The sequence below is a fragment of the Anolis sagrei genome, chromosome 10 (genome assembly GCF_037176765.1).
Source record: "Anolis sagrei isolate rAnoSag1 chromosome 10, rAnoSag1.mat, whole genome shotgun sequence".
In the NCBI taxonomy this organism is placed as follows: Eukaryota; Metazoa; Chordata; class Lepidosauria; order Squamata; family Dactyloidae; genus Anolis; species Anolis sagrei.
This window is the reverse complement of record NC_090030.1, coordinates 15,135,373-15,154,815: the sequence shown is the minus strand read 5'-3', so window position 1 is coordinate 15,154,815 and position 19,443 is coordinate 15,135,373. Positions and strand designations below refer to the sequence as shown.

The window sequence follows — 19,443 nt, the reverse complement described above, 5'->3', positions numbered from 1 at the left end:
TCTGAGGATGCTTGCCATAGATGCAGGCGAAACGTCAGAAGAAATGCCTCTAGAACATGGCTCTATAGCCCGAAAAAACCCACAAGAACCTAATAATAATAATAATAATAATAATAATAATAATAATAATAACTTTATTTATATCCTGCCACCATCTCCCCAATGGAGACTCGGGGCAGCTAACATGAGGCCGAGCCCAAGAATAATACAAAACAATAAAAAATATTAAACACAACAAAATACATAATGCAACAAAATGAAATAAACAATACAAAATAACATAATAAAATCAATCACCATTCCAGATCTGAGTGAAAAGCAATAATAGAAGGGAAAATCACCAGCCCATATAACTTCCCTATCCCAACTTGGTCTATAGACTCATAACTATTTGTAACTTAAGTTTTAAAACTTTTCTTAAGTTTCAAAAAAAAAAATCACCTGTCAAGCAGGACACAGTGTTACCTCCAAGCTTCAGCCAAACAGGAACCAGAGAGACCATTTGCTGACCCGATCAGGCAGGAAAGTCTTCAAGAAATGGAACTAGTCAAACATCCATCAGAAGTGGTTGGGCTGGATCTGATATGGGAGGCTGGACAGGAAGGAGAAGGCAGAGAAAAAGGCCTATGAAGAAAGAAAGTTCAACTGATCTCCAAACAGAGATAAGAGCAAAGGGACAAGTTGACCAGAGAAAAGCAGAGAAGGCAGAGCCTCTTGTTGCTCAGAAACAGAGAAGATCTAAGACGGAGAAAATGGTGCTTCGGCTAATAGCCCTTTATCCCCTCCCAGCTGCCGGGCAGAGGTCGAAACAGCTTAGCCGAGGGGTTGGCTTGTTATTGAAAAAGGGAGGGAGAAGGAAAAATAAGACTTCAGATCTCCAGGGAGGAAATAGTCAAATCTTATTGCATATAGGTAGGTATTTAGCCATTTGAAACGAAACATCCAGATGTTCTAAAAGCAGAGAAGGATTTGAACATCTGATTATTTCATATCCTTTTCAAATAGCAAGGTGATTGGGATTTTTTTTAAGGAGCCCCCAGTGGCGCAGTGGGTTAAATCCCTGTGCCGGCAGGACTGAAGACCGACAGGTCGCAGGTTCGAATCCGGGGAGAGGCGGATGAGCTCCCTCTATCAGCTCCAGCTCCTCATGCGGGGACATGACAGAAGCCTCCCACAAGGATGATAAAACATCAAAATCATCTGGGCGTCCCCTGGGCAACGTCCTTGCAGACGGCCAATTCTCTCACTCCAGAAGCGACTTGCAGTTTCTCAAGTCTCTCCTGACACGACAATATATATGTATGTGTATATATATATAAAGGTAAAGGTAGTCCCCTGACATTAAGTCCAGTCATGTCTGACTCTGGGGTGTGGTGCTCATCTCCATTTCTAAGCCGAAGAGCCAGCGTTGTCCGTAGACACCTCCAAGGTCATGTGGCCAGCATGACTGCATGGAGCGCCGTTACCCTCCCGCCGGAGCGGTACCTATTGATCTACTCACATTTGCATGTTTTCGAACTGCTAGGTTGGCAGAAGCTAGGGCTGACAGCGGAAGCTCACGTCGCTCCCTGGAATCGAACCTGCGACCTTTCGATCAACAAGCTCAGCAGCTCAGTGCTTTAACCCACTGCGCCACCGGGGGCTCCATATATATATATATATATATATATATATATATATATAAATTTAAAAAATTACCTGATAGTAAAATAATTGTAGATAACTCTTACATTTTCCTCCATTGTAATAATAGCCTAGAAACTGTTTATTACTCAGGCTATTGATTGTTTGCTTGGTTGTTGTTTTTATACTATGTTATGTTGTTGTTTGTTTTATGATGATGTTTTATGTACTTTTAGTGTGCTATATTTTAACTGCAGTGCTACAGAATTCGAGGAGGCACAAGTGGAGGTCGAAAGAGAGAAATGTGCCAGGAGGAAGGCGCGTCAAGCCAACCCCAACTGGGACCGCCTTCCACCTGGAAACCAATGCCCTCACTGTGGGAGAAGATGCGGGTCAAGAATAGGGCTCCACAGCCACCTACGAACCCACAAGGAAACGCATAATGGAAGACCATCTTACTCGTCCAACGAGGGATCGCCTAATCTAATCAATCTAATCTAATATTTTAACTATGCTGAAATATAGTTAACCTGGAGATCACAACCTCGGGATCACAACCAGACACAGTGAAGACATCAGCCCTTGCGCTATGCTACTCTGCTGCTGAGTATGTATGCCCAGTGTGGAACACATCTCAACACGCTAAAACAGTAGATATGGCTCTTAATGAGACATGCTGCGTTATCACGGGGTGTCTGCGCCCTACACCACTGGAGAAATTACACTGTCTAGCCGGTATCGCACCACCTGACATCCGCCGGGAAGTAGCAGCCAATAGTGAAAGTGCCAAGGCAGTGACATCTCCAGCTCATCCCTTGTTTGGGTATCAGTCAGCACGTCAATGACTTAAATCGAGAAATAGTTTCTATTTCTGCTGGAACACTTCAGCAAGCAAGAGTCCAAAAGTGGCAGGCTCAAACCCAGAATCTCAATCAATGGCTGATATCAGGAGGGAGTTCCAGAGCTGAGAGGTCACCACCAAGAAGGCTCTGTCCCTCGTCCCCACCAATCGCGATTGCGAAAGAGGAGGGAACGAGAGCAGGGCCCCTCCAGAAGATCTTAATAACCTTGATGGTTCATAGGGGAGAATCCGTTTGGACAGGTAAATTGGGTTTACATAAAATTAATGTAATTTTATTGGTATCTATTTTTATTTTGAAATTTACCAGTAGCTGCTGCATTTTCCACCCTCGGCTTATACTCGAGTCAATATGTTTCCCCAGTTTATTTTGTGGTAAATTTTGCTTATATTCAGGTCGGCTTATACTCAAGTACATACGGTATATGAAGCTACTGGGGAATGACATAATAAAGTTCTTGGAACTATCAGGTTGCTGATGACAGTCGGATCTGCATGTGCACTGTATAATTTATGCACTTTGATCCCACTTGGCACAATGTTATGGAATTCCAGGAAGCTACAAGGTCTTTAGCCTTCCCTGGTAAAGAGCACTGCACCTAGGAATCAAATCCACAAAAGAGAAACCTGAAAATTTGGAAGGTTAGCTATACTTGGATACATATTCAGCCAATGGATGAAAATGGTCTTCCAAAGCACCAAATAATCTCTTCTTCCAATCTGAGTGTGAGTTCAAATTGCATCTGGGAAATGTTTGCCTGCCCAAAGGTTGTTCTCATCCATCACCTCTGAAGTTTATGTGCATATATTGTATATACTTGAGTATAACCCTAGTTTTTCAGCCTCCCTTTTAGGCTGAAAAAGCCCCCTTCAGCTTATACTCATGCCAAAGTTATTTATTTTTTGCTGTTGTTGTTATTACATTTATTATTTTACTCTGTTTATTATTATTATTATTTCATTTATATTATTTTACTCTCTTATTTTTATTTTTATTACATTTATTATTTTACTCTATAATTATTATTATTGCATCTATTCTTTTACTCTATTTATTTTTGTTATTTTACTCCATTAATTATTATTGTTATTAAACTGATTATTTTACTCTATTATTACTGTTATTATTACAGTTCCATTTTTTACTCTATTATTATTTTTATTGCACTTATTATATTGCTCTCTTCATTATTATTGGAAGGATATGTAAGCAATAGCATATTTATACTGAAGAAGGTTAGAATAATTTTTATTTAATATTATTATTTATTATATTTACTGTTATTATTACATTTCCATTTTTACACTATTATTTTTTTATTGCACTTATTATTTTGCTCTATTATTATTGGAAGGATACATAAGCATATTTATACTGAAGAAGGTTAGAATAATTTTTAATTATTATTATTTATTATATTTACTGTTATTATTACATTTCAATTTTTTACTCTATTATTATTTTTATTGCACTTACTATTTTGCTCTCTTTATTATTATTGGAAAGATACGTAAGCACATTTAGATTGGAGAAGGTTAGAATAACTTTATTTATTTATTATTATCATTTATATTTGTTATTATTACATTTCCATTTTACTCTATTATTATTTTTATTGCACTTATTAATTTGCTCTCTTCATTATTATTGGAAGGATACGTAAGCATATTTAGATTGAAGAAGGTTAGAATAACTTTATTTATTATTATTATTTATTATATTTGTTATTATTACATTTCCATTTTTACTCTTATTATTTTTATTGCACTTATAATTTTGCTCTCTTTATTATTATTGGAAGGATACGTAAGCATATTTATATCGAAGAAGGTTAGAATAATTTTATTATTATTTATTATTATTATATTTACTATTATTACATTTCCATTTTTTACTCTATTATTATTTTATTGCACTTATTATTTTGCTCTCTTTATTATTATTACAAGGATACGTAAGCATATTTAGATCGAAGAAGGTTAGAATAATTTTTATTTATTATTATTATTTATTATATTTACTATTATTATTACATTTCCATGTTTTACTCTATTATTATTTTTATTGCACTTATTATTTTGCTCTCTTTATTATTATTGGAAGGATACGTAAGCACATTTAGATTAAAGACGGTTAGAATAATGGTTGAATCAGAGTTGGACAGTCTTATCTTAAATTACAGTTTTATGTAAATATTCAAAAACCTTTAACCTACTGATGGCTCAATTAAAGTAATTTTATTGGTATCTATTTTTATTTTGAAATTTACTAGTAGCAGCTGCATTTCCCACCCTCGGCTTATACTCGAGTGAATACGGTTCCCCAGTTTTGGGGGGTAAAATTAGGTGTCTCGGCTTATACTTGGGTTGGCTTATACTCGAGTATATATGGTACATTACTTACATATTCATAGAAGTTGGAAGAGACCTCATGGGTCATCCAGTCCAACCCCCTGCCAAGAAGCAGGAAAACTGCATTCAAAGCACCCCCAACAGATGGCTATCTAGCCTCTGTTTAAAAGCTTCCAAAGAAGGAGCCTCTACCACACTCTGGGGCAGAGAGTTCCACTGCTGAACAGCTCTCACAGTCAGGAAGTTCTTCCTAATTTATTGTCGAAGGCTTTCATGGCTGGAATCACTAGGTTCTTGTGGGTTTTTTCGGGCTATAGGGCCATGTTCTAGAGGCATTTCTCCTGACGTTTCGCCTGCATCTATGGCAAGCATCCTCAGAGGTAGTGAGGTCTGTTGGAATTAGGACAATGGGTTTATATATCTGTGGAATGGCTGGGGTGGGGCAAAGAACTTCTCTCTGCTGGAGCTAGGTGTGAATGTTTCAGCTGACCACCTTCATTAGCATTTGAAGGCCTGCCTGAGCCTGGGAAAATCTTTTGTTGAGAGGTGTTAAGATGTGCCTGGTTGTTTCCTCTCTGCTGTTTTGCTGTTGTAATTTTATAGTTTTTAAATACTGGTAGCCACATTTTGTTCATTTTCATGGTCTCTTCCTTTCTGTTGAAATTGTCCACATGCTTGTGGATTTCAATGGCTTCTCTGTGTAGCCTGACATGGTGGTTGTTGGTGTGGTCCAGCATTTCTGTGTTCTCAAATAATATGCTGTGTCCAGGCTGGTTCATCAAAAACCCGCAAGAACCTAGTTCTTCCTAATGTTCAGATGGAATCTCTGTAGTATATACAGTATATTAAATAGTCTGCTTTACAAAGAAACAATTCCCATTCCTTAAAAAAAGGCTATTTCAGCAGCAGCTTTGCACTCCAGACCTGAGCAAAAAGTCCAATCCCAAACCTTGGCTGAGCTCCGGGCAAAGAAATTAAGAAGCTGATCAAAGGGCAAGGAAGAGACAGGGCGGGCTTTGCAACTATTTATTTATTTAGGCTTGAGTTTAATGACAGCTAGAAGCTAACTCAGCTGATTTTCCCACGGTTTTTACTGTCTGATTCCACTTGAAAGCTCCCATTCCTCTCTCAGCAACAGCACCACAGATAAGTGCAAAGGGTGCATCTCCACTGCAGAACGAATGCAGTTTGGCACCACTTGGACCACCATGGTTCAAGGCTATGGACGCCCGGGAGTTGTAGTTTTGCAGTATCTTTAGAATTCACTCCCAAAGAGGGCTGGTGCCTAACCAAACTACAACTCCAAGGATTCCCTAGCGCAGTGGTTCTCGTCCTTTCTAAAGTGGTGATCTGTTAATACTGATTCTCATGTTGTGGTAACCCTACAACCACAACATTAATTTCATTGCTGCTTCACAACTGCAATTTTACTATTGTTATGAATCGCAATGTAAATATCTGATATGCAAGAGGTGTTTTCATTCACTGGACCAAATTTGGCACAAATACCTGATATGCCCAAATTTGAATACTGGTGGGGATGGGGGGGAATTAATTTCGTCATTTGTGAGTGGAAGTTGCTGGGATTTATAGTTCACCTACAATCAAAGAGCACTCTGAACTCTACTAATAATGGAATTGAACCAAATTTGGCACACAGAACTCCCATGACCAAGAGAAAATTCTGGAAGGGTTTGGGGGGCATTGACCTTGAGTTTGGGAGTTGTAGTTCACCTACATCCAGAGAGCACTGTGGACTCAAACAATCATGGATCTGGACCAAACTTGGCACAAATACTCAATATGCCTAAATGTGAATACTAGTGGAATTTGGGGGAAATAGATGTTGATATTTGGGAGTTGTAGTTGCTGGGATTTATAGTTCACCTACAATCAAAGAGCATTCTGAACGCCAGCAACAATAGAATTGGGCCAAACTTCCCACACAGAAACCCCATGACCAACAGAAAATACTTCGTTTTCTGATGGTCTTCAGCGACCCCTCTGACACCCCCTCACGACCCTTGCACGGGTCCCGACCCCAAGATTGAGAAACACTGAACTACAGGAAAGGAGATTCCACCTGAACATGAGGAAGAACTTTCTAACTGTGAGAGAGAGCTGTTCAGCAGTGGAACTCTCTGCCGCAGAGTGTGGTGGAGGCTCCTTCTTTGGAGGCTTTTAAGCAGAGGCTGGATGGCCATCTGTCGGGGGTGCTTTGAATGTGATTTTCCTGCTTCTTGGAAGGGGGTTGGACTGGATGGCCCATGAGGTCTCTTCCAACTCTAGGATTCTATGAGTTAAAAGTGTTTATTAAATGCATTCATCTACAGTCAGGCATGGGCAAACTTTGGCCCTCCAGGTGTTTGGACAATCAAAGAGCCTTCTGAACCCCACCAACGGTGGAATTGAACCAAATTTGGTACACAGTTCTCCCAGGACCAACAGCAAATACTGGAAGGGTTTGGTGGGCAGTGTCCTTTGGTTTTGGAGAGCACTGTGGACTTAAAAATGATGGATCTGCACCAAACTCTACATGAATACTCAATATGCCCAAATGTGAACACTGGTGGACTTTAGGGAAAATACAATCTTGACATTTGGGAGTTGTAGTTGCTGGGATTTATAGTTCACCTACAATCACAGAGCATTCTGAATCCCACCAACGATAGAATTGGGCTAAACCTCCCACACAGAATCCCCATGTGGGCCACAGCAACGTGTGGCAGGGCACGGCTAGTATAAAACTAATATTGTGCTGTGCTAATAATATAATATGTTGTATATATATATATATATTAATAATATTATAATGTAATACAATGTAATACTAATAATAATACAATATGGGTCAATAGCTTCCAACTCCCACAATTCCTAATTCCAAAATCTGAGGAAGAAGAAAAAATCCAAAATCTAAAACACAGATTTAGTCCCATTGTAAAACTACAACTCCCAGGATCTCATAGCACTGAGCCATAGCAATTGAAGTAGTGCCAAACTGCATGAATTCAATAGTGCAGGCTCCTTTCTTGCCAGGGAGTATAAACTCTGCAACTCTGCCCATGCTCAGAGGCACTCTTTTTTCTTTAGCTTCACATGCTCCATGCACCCAGGAAGACACATCTCCAAAAAGTTCCCAAAGAGCCTCATTATAATCTATTATTATTGTGATAATGATTATTATTATGAGGAGCTTAGCCTTACCTTTCAAGCTCTCCCTCCTGGGTGGCACAGCCCCGCCCCTTGAGTAAGGACTACCATCGAGTCCAAAAGGAAGAGCGGCTTCCCAGGAAGTGAGAAGAATGAATGGGAGAGGCAACATTTCCGGCTCCCAATGGAACACTGCGTGGCAAATCTCCTTTGTGCCCCGCTTATGGAAACCGGAAGTGATGCCAATAGATGCCTGTGGTCGACTATAAAAACAGAGGGGTTGTGCCTCTTTGGAGTGAGCAGCTGTTGCTTGGATGAAGAGTTGTTTTTAGCAGTGTAGATCCATCTGATGCAATTTGAACTGCATTATGAACGTATAACCCAGGTTCAAACTGCATTATTTGGCAGTGTAGAATAGATCCAACCTTTGTTACTTGAGTTTCAATTGTATTCTAATTTTTATGTTCAATGGCACAATGATTGAATTGGTTTTTTAAAAAAAAATGTTTATATTCATATGTTTACATGCATTTGCTGTGCTTTAGAGATATAGAATCATAGAATCAAAGAGTTGGAAGAGACCTCATGGGCCATCCAGTCCAACCCCCTGCCAAGAAGCAGGAATATTGCATTCAAATCACCCCTGACAGATGGCCACCCAGCCTCTGTTTAAAAGCTTCCAAAGAAGGAGCCTCCACCACACTCCGGGGCAGAGAGTTCCACTGCTGAACGGCTCTCACAGTCAGGAAGTTCTTCCTCGTGTTCAGATGGAATCTCCTCTCTTGTAGTTTGAAGCCATTGTTCCGCGTCCTAGTTTCCAAAGAAGCAGAAAACAAGATAGCTCCCTCCTCCCTGTGGCTTCCTCTCACATATTTATACATGGCTGTCATATCCCCTCTCAGCCTTCTCTTCTTCAGGCTAAACATGGCCAGCTCCTTAAGCCGCTCCTCATAGGGCTTGTTCTCCAACCTTTTATTGTTTTAGTCGCTCTCCTCTGGACACATTCCAGCTTGTCAATATCTCTCTTGAATTGTGGTGCCCAGAACTGGACACAATATTCCAGATGTGGTCTAACCAAAACAGAATAGAGGGGTAGCATATGTATTGACATTTGTTATTTGCCTTGAGATCAACGTAATATGGGATAAAAATAAGTATATATTTATCGTGTCATCCGCAACCAGAACATTGTATTACATTTCTAACAGAACAAAACAAACAGATTTTTAAAAAAGCACAAATTTTGCAAACTTGGTAGTTGATTAAACGTCCTTTGACCAGTATCTGGCCATTTGGAGTGCCTCTGGTGTTATTATGAGAAGGTCCTCCATTGTGCATGTGGCAGGGCTCAGGGTGCATTGCAGCAGGTGGTCAGTGGTTTGCTCTTCTCCGCACTCACATGTTGTGGGCTCCACTTTGTGGCCCCATTTCTTAAGGTTGGCTCTGCATCTCGTGGTGCCAGAGCGCAGTCTGTTCAGCGCCTTCCAAGTCGCCCAGTCTTCTTCTGTGTGCCCACGAGGGAGTCTCTCATTTGGTATCACCCACGGATTGAGGTGCTGGGTTTGAGCCTGCCACTTTTGGACTCTTGCTTGCTGAAGTGTTCCAGCGATCTTAGAAAACTATTTCTCGATTTAAGTCGTTGACATGCTGGCTGATACCCAAACAAGGGATGAGCTGGAGATGTCTCTGCCTTAGTCCTTTCACTATTGGCTTCTACTTCCCGGCGGATGTCAGGTGATGCAATACCGTAATTTCTCCAGTGGTGTAGGGCACAGACACCCCGTGATAATGCGGCATGTCTCATTAAGAGCCACATCCACTGTTTTAGCGTGGTGAGATGTGTTCCACACTGGGCATGCATACTCAGCAGCAGAATAGCATAGCGCAAGGGCAGATGTCTTCACTGTATCTGGTTGTGAACCCCAGGTTATGCCAGTCAGCTTTCGTATGATGTTGTTTCTAGCGTCCACTTTTTGCTTGATGTTCAGGCAGTGCTTCTTGTAGGTCAGAGCACGGTCCAGATGACTCCCAGGTATTTGGGTGCGCTGCAATGCTCCAGTGGGATTTCTTCCCAGGTGATCCTCAGAGCTCGGGATGCTTGTCTGTTCTTGAGATGAAAGGCACATGTCTGTGTTGTAGATGGATTAGGAATCAGTTGGTTTTCCCTGTAATAGGCAGTAAGAGCACCTAGAGCTTCGGAGAGCTTCTGTTCAACCATCTCAAAGCTCCCTGCTTGAGCAGTAATGGCACAATCATCAGCATAGATGAAACTCTCTGTCCCTTCTGGCTGGGGTGGGGCACATCTTAACACCTCTCAACAAAAGATTTTCCCAGGCTCAGGCAGGCCTTCAAATGCTAATGTCAGTTGAAACATTCACACCTAGCTTTAGTAGAAGAGCTCTTTGCCCCACCCCAGCCATTCCACAGATATATAAACCCATTGTCCTATTTCCAACAGGCCTCACTACCTCTGAGGATGCTTGCCATAGATGCAGGCGAAATGTCAGGAGAAATGCCTCTAGAACATGGCCCTATAGCCCGAAGAAACCCACAAGAACCTAGTGATTCCAGCCATGAAAGCCTTCGACAATACAATACAATAATTAAAATGAACAAATTTAAAAATGTAATGTTCATTGGACACAAGACACCTAACAACCCAATATATGTCCTTCACTTGATGGGATTTATAGTTCACCTACAATCAAAGAGAATTCTGAACCCCACCAACGATGGAATTGAACCAAACTTGGCACGCAGTTCTCCCATGACAAATGGAAAATACTGGAAGGGTTTGGTGGGCAGTGTCCTTTGGTTTTGGAGTTGTAGTTCACCTATATCCACAGATCACTGTGGACTCAAACAATGATGGATCTGGACCAAACTCTACATGAATACTCAATATGCCCAAATGTGAACACTAGTGGAGTTTGGGGAAAATATAACCTTGACATTTGGGAGTTGTAGTTCCTGGGATTTATAGTTCACCTACAATCACAGAGCATTCTGAACCCCACCAACGATAGAATTGGGCCAAACCTCCCACACAGAACCCCCATGTGGGCCACAGCAACGCGTGGCAGGGGATGGCTAGTAGGCTTGTTTGATCGTGTTCGTTAGTTTCTAAAGTTGTTATTAATTCGTATTTAAATTAGCTTACGATCCAATATTGAGCCATGCAGGAATAGTGTGAAGAGTAATTAAGAATCAAAACAATTTTCCCAAATTTTCGTAATTATTTCGTAATTATTTCGTAATTATTTCGTAATTATTTCGTAATTAAAGGGAAAAGGAGAGAAAAGGTGCCAGCATTGCCTTTCCTCCCCATCCTCCTCCTCCTCCTCCTCCTGGAGATCATAGAATCATAGAGACCTCATGGGCCATCCAGTCCAACCCCCTGCCAAGGAGCAGGAATATTGCATTCAAATCACCCCTGACAGATGGCCATCCAACCTCTGTTTAAAAGCTTCCAAAGAAGGAGCCTCCACCACACTCCGGGGCAGAGAGTTCCACTGCTGAATGGCTCTCGCAGTCAGGAAGTTCTTCCTCATGTTCAGATGGAATGGATATTTTATTATCTTATTACTTATTTTATTATTTTATTTTATTATTTATTTTATTATTTATTTTATTATTTATTTTATTATTTTATTATTTAATTAATTTTAAATGATTTTAATTTGTATTTTTACTAACTTAATGTATTTTAATTTCATCCTGAATTTCAGAAGTTCCCCCTGTCCCGTTTGGAGGTGTTTTAAGCACATTGCGCAATCGCATCCTCCATTAACGAATCGATTCATAATTAACGAAATTTTGTAAATTTTGAAATTTTAAAATCTTAAATTTTGGAAGTCCTCAGAAATTTGAAACGCTGGCGCCCCCTGGAAACAAAGCGAGTTTAGACCCAATTTTTTTCTTGATCAAACAAGCCTAATGGCTAGTACTAAGAGACGAAGCGGATTTTTATGTACTTGTATTTGTCGTATAGTTATATGTTGTTGATACTGGCCTTTGTAACTGTCTTTTTATGTGTACTGTACACCGCCATGAGTCGCCCGTAAGGGCTGAGAATGGCGGTTAATAAGTGCATCAAATAAATAAATAAATAAATAATACTATATAAACGTATTAGTATTTCAATGGGAAGTGTGGGCCTGCGTTCAGCTGATGAGATAGGATTGTTGTTGTTGTTGTTGTTTTGTGCTTTAAAGTCGTTTCAGACTTAGGTTGACCCTGAGCAAGGGCCGGGTAAATGACCTTGGAGGGCCGTATCCGGCCCTCGGGCCTTAGTTTGAGGGCCCCTGCTCTAGAACATGGCCATATAGCCCAAAGAAACCTACAACAGCCCAGTGATACTGGCCATGAAATCCTTTGACAATATATTTATGTTATGTTTTGTTTGCTCATTCATTCATTTATATGCCTTCTTTCTCCCAATGATGGGACCCAAGGCACCTAAACACACATTAGAAATGACACTATGTAATAAAATATGAAAAATGTTTGGTTCCTGGTTTGAAAGTGTTATTTCCTGTTTCATTGTATGGTCCTTACTTTGAAAGTAGTTGTTCCACTCCAGAAACAATGTCTTTGTGACACAAATGATGTTGTATTGGTTGAGACTCAATGAGATATTCATTGAAACACTAGAGCATCATGTGCTATAGCAGGAGGTCTTGCAGAAACAAAGTTTCTTTCCCCATGAACAGAGGCTGGATGGCCATCTGTCAGGGGTGCTTTCATAGAATCATAGAATCAAAGAGTTGGAAGAGACCTCATGGGCCATCCAGTCCAACCCCCTGCCAAGAAGCAGGAATATTGCATTCAAACCACCCCTGACAGATGGCCATCCAGCCTCTGTTTAAAAGCTTCCAAAGAAGGAGCCTCCACCACACTCCGGGACAGAGAGTTCCACTGCTGAACGGCTCTTACAATCAGGAAGTGCTTCCTCATGTTCTGATGGAATCTCCTCTCTTGTAGTTTGAAGCCATTGTTCCGCGTCCTAGTCTCCAGGGAAGCAGAAAACAAGCTTTCTCCCTCCTCCCTGTGGCTTCCTCTTACATATTTATACATGGCCATCATATCCCCTCTCAGCCTTCTCTTCTTCAGGCTAAACACGCCCAGCTCCTCAAGCCGCTCCTCATAGGGCTTGAATGCAATATTCCTGCTTCTTGGCAGGGGGTTGGACTGGATGGCCCATGAGGTCTCTTCCAACTCTTTGATTCTATGATTCTATGTTTTAAATTATAGAACCAATTAGGAGATAACATTTATAACCCAGGGAACAAAAACCGTGTTACATTGTGAAATCAGAGTTAAAAGTGACACAAACAATTCAGAGTTAGAACAAATATGTGATTTTAAAGAGAAATCAAACAATTTGCAAATTGTTTAACAATATTAAAATATCACTCAATCTATAAAATGTGTTGTTGAAGGCTTTCATGGCCAGAATCACTGGGTTGCTGTGAGTTTTCTGGGCTACTGCCCATGTTCCAGATGCATTCTCTTCTGACATTTTGCCTACATTTATAGCAGACATTCTCAGAGGTTGTGAGGTCTGTTGGAAACTAGGCAAGTGGGCTTTATATATCAGTGGAATGTCCAGGATGGGAGAAAGAACTCTTGTCTGTTGGAGGCAAGTGTGAATGTTGCAATTGGCCACCTTGATTAGCATTGAATGGCCTTGCAGCTTTAAAGCCTGGCTGCTTGCTGCTGGGGGATCCTTTGTTGGGAGATTTTAGCTGGCTCTGATTGTTTCCTGACTGTAATTTCCCTGTTTTCTGAGTGTTGCTCTTTATTTACTGTCCTGATTTTAGGCAGGAAGCAGCCAAGCTTTGAAGCTGAAAGGCCATCCACAGCTATATAAACCCCACTTGCCTGGTTTCCAACAGACCTCACAATCTCTGAGGATGCCTGTCATAGATGTAGGCAAAATGTTAGGAGAGAATGCTTCTGGAACATGGCCATACCGCCCAGAAAAATCACAGCAACCCAATCAATAAAATATAAAAGTCAGTTTTCATAAGTGTTGTGTGTTTCAGATTTTTCCAGAGTTTGGATTATCTGTCTATGCATTTCTATGGCAGTGTGTTGTTCTTTTTGTGGGTGACCTCTGATGGGTATCGAACTGTGTTATATGTGTCTACACTGGCTATACAAAGCAGTTTCGAACTGCATTATATGGCAGTGTAAATGAGGAAAAATGCTAGCAATATATATGTGTGTGAAGGACAAAAGCTTGTCCACTAGATGTCCTCCAAACCTAAAGCTTGAAGAGGCCATTGCCAAAGCTTGAATAGACCTGGGCCATTCATGTTTGTGCAGAAGGACTAGAAGCACTTTGTTGTGTCTACATTTGCAGTTTGGACTTTTGTAGATTTGATTATTTACGAATGGACCAGAGACATTCTCTCTAGGAATCTCTGTGTCCTCCGGTGCAATTCCATGGTCAACTTATTACAGAAGTTAACCACAGAATTGTGCTGGAAGACCTAGAAGAAATTCCTAGAGGCTGAAACATAGCAATTTCCTTATTCTGTTCCATTGCATTTCAATCTGTGTACTATGTATTTGAATATATGTATTTTATAGTAATGTGTTTCAATATATACATTTTGTTGTATGCATTTTATGAGGATGTGTTTGATTGTATTGTAGCCTGCCTTGAGCTGTGAAGAGAGGAAGGTAACATTTTCAAGTGTTGTTGTTGTTGTTATTGTTATTTCATACATAACAAGATTAGTACACAACAAACAAGATCACTATGCTGGGTTCTGTATTTGATCACACGTTGGACACTTCCCAAGTATCTAGAACTGTGTGATATATCAGTGAATAATGTGTGCAGGTCCAAGTAGGGTGACCTTTTGCAGATGACAGATGGCAGTTTTGTCACTCCGATTGTTTTTAAGTGCAGGCCAAGGTCTTTAGGCACTGCACCCAGTGTGCTGATCACCACTGGGACCACCTTTACTGGCTTGTGCCAGAGTCTTTGCAGTTTGATCTTTAAATCCTCATATTGTGTAAGCTTTTCTAGTTGCTTCTCATCAATTCCGCTGTCACTTGGGATTGCATTAATAATAATAATAATAATAATAATAATAATAATAATAATCTGCTTTATCTCTCCTGAAGGGGATTCAAAGCGTCTTAACTGAAAAGCATTAGTACACAATTTAAAATATATTCAAATAAACAAACATTAAAGCAGAATTAAATATAAACAGTATTAAAACTTCACAGTTAAACATATTCAATGCATATTCAAAGTTATAGCAGTGTAGACTCAAATAATCCAGTTCAAAAGAGATAATCTGGATTCAGAAACTGCAGTGTAAATGGGGCCATATATAGGAATGTGTCTACACCAGGGGTCCTCAAACTTTCTAAACAGATGGCCAGGTCACAGTCCTTCAAACTGTTGGAGGACTGGATTATAATTTTTAAAAAACCACGAATGAATTCCTATACACACTTCACATCTTATTTGTAGTGCAAAAAACCCCCCACTTAAAAACAATACAATAGTCCACAGATATATAAACCCATTTTCCTAATTCTAACAGGCCTCACAACCTCTGAGGATGCTTGCCATAGATGCAGGTGAAATGTCAGGAGAGAATGCCTCTAGAACATGGCCATATAGCCCGAAAAAAACTACAACAACCCAGTGATTCTGGCCATGAAAGCCTTCAAAAATAGTTAAAATGAAAAACAATTTTAACAAATATAAACTTATTAGTATTTCAATGAGAAGTGTGGACCTGCTTTTGGCTGATGAGATACGATTGTTGTTGTTGTGTGTTTTCAAGTTGTTTCAGACTTAGGTTGATCCTGAGCGAGGGCCGAGTAAATGACCTTGGCCGGGGTTTCTGGCCCTCAGGCCTTAGTTTGAGGACCCCTGGTCTACACTGTAGAATTAATGCAGTTTGACCACCACATTGAGTGCTGTGGCTTGATCTTACGGAACACTGGGAGTTGTAGTTTTATAAGTTCTTTTCTGCCAAAGAGGGCTGATGCCACCCAGGCCCGTAGCCAGGATTTCGATTCGGGCAGGGGCGGGGGGGGGGGGGGGGGCTAAGTTTCTTTCGGGGGGGGGGCTGAGTCTGAGTGAAAGAGGGTCTGCCCTAGCAAACCTTTCGTATCGTTACCCCAAAACCCCCATGCATATGGGATATATTGAGTATGGTGATCTGATCATGATATGAATAAACATAACAGTTTAAATAATGCACCAGTAAAGCCTTTTCGCGAACCACCATGAGAATTTTGGGGGGGGGGGTGAAGCCCCCCAAGTCCCCCCCCCCTACAACTCCCAGGATCTCATAGCATTGAACCATAGCAATCAAAGTGGTTTCAAACTGCATTTGTTCAGCAGTGTAGAGATGCACCCTTATTCTCCTCCTATGTACAGAGCCCTTTGCTCCAAGACCAGCTTGGATTCTCCAAGGTTATGGAAAAAAAGCAAAGAGCTTCATTGATGTCCAGGGAGATGGGTTGTGTTGCCTAGCAGGAGATATGGGGCAGTCTCAACCCATACAGCCCCCAGGAATCCCAGGAAAGGCATGCAATGATAACTTCCCATGGAGGCCAAAGATGCCTCTGTGCTGAGCTCATTGGGTGAGTCACCCAGTTGAGGTTCCTTTGGGAGATATTTGGTGTGAGTGTTGTGGCCCAATGTTTGCCCCTTCACCCCAAACAGCATACTAGAGATACAGCGATAAAGCATGCCTGACTTGACCTTTCTGAGAGTTATGTGTAAGTCGTCTCTTGCCCTTCACTGCCTCTCATTCTCATGCAGACCGGAAAAGAGCTCAACATCTAACTATTCTCATGGATAAGGACACGATCACTTGACTTGTGTAAAATCGGTGCTCAAAATATAATGCATAGGGATTATACAACCTACAAATTCCATCTGTTTTGAACTTTTTGGACTGGAGGTATCCATCTACACCAAGCCTGGGCAAACTTCGGCCCTCCAGGTGTTTTGAACTTCAACTAGAAAAGCTTACACAATTACTTACTTACTTAGGCGATCCCTCGTTGTCCGAGTAGGATAGTCTTCCAGGATCAGTGTACTGGCGGCGGGTCCGTAGATGACTGTGCAGCCCTATTCTTAACCTGCATCTTCTCCCATAGTGAGGGCAATGGTTTCCAGGTGGAAGGCGGTCTCAGTCGGGGTTGGCTTGACAAGCCTTCCTCTTGGCATGTTTCTCTCTTTTGCCCTCCGTTCGTGCCTCTTCAAATTCTACAGCACTGCTGGTCACAGCTGACCTCCAGCTAGAGCGCTCAAGGGCCAGGGCTTCCCAGTTCTCAGTGTCTATGCCAGAGTTTTTAAGGTTGGCTTTGAGCCCATCTTTAAATCTCTTTTCCTGCCCACCAACATTAGTTTTCCATTCTTGAATTCGGAGTAGAGCAACTGCTTTGGGAGACGGAGGTCAGCTATGACCAGCAGTGTTGCAGAATTGGAAGAGATACGGTTGGAGAGTGAAAGGGAGAAATGTGCCAAGAGGAAGGTGCATCAAACCAACCCTGACTGGGACTGCCTTCCACCTGGAAACCAATGTCCTAACTGTGGGTGATCATGCACATCAAGAATAGGACTCCAGAGCCACCTACGGAACCAGTGCCGAGACACCAGACTTGGAGGACCATCATCCTCGAGCTATGAGGGATCGCCTAAGTAAGTAAGTAGACACATATAATGTAATTGAACTGTATTATATGAGTTTTAGCCCATTCTACACTATCCCTATACCCCTAGGATCTAATCCCAGATTATTTTCTTTAAACTGGATTATATGAGTCTCCCCTGTCATATAATCTGGGATAAGCAGATAATCTAGAATCAGATCCTGGGGTATAAGGGCAGTGTAGAAGTGTCCTTCATTGACCATGTTATGCATTTTCAAACTACATTTATTATATGGCAATGTAGATGGGGTCGATTCTCACTGTGCTCCTAAAGTTTCTGAAATGTGACATATTGCAATTCATATACAATTGTTTATTTGCTTGGATTGGGTTTTTTTTTTTTTTTTGCATATAATGTAATGTTCTCTAATATGCTTTCCTTTTCTCTGTTTGGAAAAGAACAGAGTAACAGCTTCTTTGGGGTAGGAAGGAAGTCCTAGCTTGGATGTTTATCCGCTCATTCCCAGCTGATCTCTTCTTGGTTCCACTCCAGCGGCTGAGAAACGCGCCAGGATGAGAACGGCAGAGCCTGGGAGAGGTCAGCCTCCTTCCCTCCCCTTGGGCCTGGTGTCAGGGCTGCTTTCTGGTCCACTTCAGCCCTGGGACACCATTTTCCTTCTTCTCGGTTGTTTCTTTTCCTGGATTTGCACATCTGGGAGGGGATGGAAATAGCTTTCAGCCAAAGCCATCCATCTGGCTCAATGGGGATTCCAAGAAGGAAAGGAGGGCCAGCATCTCAGCAGGCAATATACCATAGTTACTTGAATCTAATGCTCACCTTTTTTGGGTAAAGTACTTTGGTGGCGCAGTAGGTTAATCTGCTGACCTGCTCAGCTTGTTGATCGAAAGGTCGCAGGCTCGAATCCGGGTGTGGCATGAGCTTCCGCTGTCAGCCCCAGCTTCTGCCAACAGTTCGAAAAGTAGATCAATAGGTACCACTCCGGCAGGAAGGTAACGGCGCTCCATGCAGTAATGCTGGCCACATGACCTTGGAGGTGTCTATGGACAATGCCGGCTCTTCGGCTTAGAAATGGAGAGGAGCACAAACCCCCAGAGTCGGACATGACTGGACTCAATGTCAGGGGAAAGCCTTTACCTTTACCTTTACCTTTACCTTTACCTACCTTCCCAAAATTAGGGTGTGCATTAGATTCATGTAATAACAATCATCTGAACGCTGAGTCAAAGCAAAAGTGGAAGCAACTTCAAGAATAGCTAAAGTGCCTATTTTGAGGGATGCCGCCTCTAATTTAGCTGCTATGGCTCAATGCTATGCAATGTTGGGATTTGTAATTTTGTGAGGCATCAGTATTCTTTGGCAGGCCCCATGATCCCAAACTATGACTCCATAATATTGAACCAAGGTGGTTAAAGTGGATTCATTCTACAGCATTGATGCACCCCCAAGGTTTTTCTTTCCATTGAGGGAATTATAAGCAAGCAGCCAATGTAATGCACACTTATTTGGCCAAATTATAAAGAGCGCACTTTTTGCCTCTGCGCGTGTTGCACCGCAGGCCTGGAAACACCTATGACTGTGACACCACACAAGAGTCCAGAGTATAACCAAACAGTTTATTGTAAAAACACATAAAATATATGAAAAAGTAAGAATAAAGAGAGAAAAGGTATAATCCAAAAAGGTTTAGCAATAGGTGATCACCAAACAGAAATCCAAAAGTAACACAGTCCAGGAATAGCCCCAAAATCACAAGTACAAAATATACTTAGTAAAACTTGAGCAGAGAAAACAA

General features: G+C 41.3%; 1 protein-coding gene across 3 annotated transcripts in view; it reads right to left on the bottom strand.

Annotated features, from left to right (window-relative positions):
• TMLHE (trimethyllysine hydroxylase, epsilon) overlaps positions 1-8,141 on the bottom strand; it is a 37,692-nt gene extending 29,551 nt beyond the window's left edge. The window contains exons 1-2 of one of the 3 annotated variants that reach the window (XM_067471552.1): positions 8,042-8,141; positions 442-592 (exon numbers count right to left, since the gene is read on the bottom strand). The gene's annotated coding sequence lies outside the window, so the exon portion shown is untranslated. The remainder of the gene's footprint in view (positions 1-441; positions 593-8,041) is intronic. The other 2 variants (XM_067471553.1, XM_060756268.2) reach the window with 2 other exon arrangements.
• Positions 8,142-19,443: the final 11,302 nt, after the last annotated feature.